The sequence below is a fragment of the Odontomachus brunneus genome, unplaced genomic scaffold, assembly GCF_010583005.1.
Source record: "Odontomachus brunneus isolate Ranch 3 - 2012 unplaced genomic scaffold, Obru_v1 Obru_scaffold_173, whole genome shotgun sequence".
In the NCBI taxonomy this organism is placed as follows: domain Eukaryota; kingdom Metazoa; phylum Arthropoda; class Insecta; order Hymenoptera; family Formicidae; genus Odontomachus; species Odontomachus brunneus.
In genome coordinates, this window is record NW_022639623.1 from 651,692 (window position 1) to 652,101 (window position 410).

Consider the following 410-nt stretch of genomic DNA (forward strand, 5'->3'; position numbering starts at 1 on the left):
ATAAATAATTATCAATGATTCTTAGTATGATATTTCTATAAGGGGATGTAGTTCTTGATTATATGCATATAGTATGTTTAGGCGTAATAAAAAAGTTAATAAACACTTTGCTTAGTGGAGATTTAAAGAATAGAATTGGTTATCAAACATCTTCGAGTATCTCTCAACGCTTAGAAAATTTGAAGAAGCACATTCCTGACGAATTTGTTAGGAAGCCCAGAAGTTTAGAATTCTTGGCTGGTTGGAAAGCCACAGAATTCCGGCAAATATTACTTTATTCAGGACCTATGGTCTTCCATGGTTTATTGATACGTAGTGTGTACTTACTTTTTGACACTTCACATTTCAATGCGAATTTTATGTAATGAGAAGCTATTGTTGCTATATGGGGCATACGCACACGAACTATT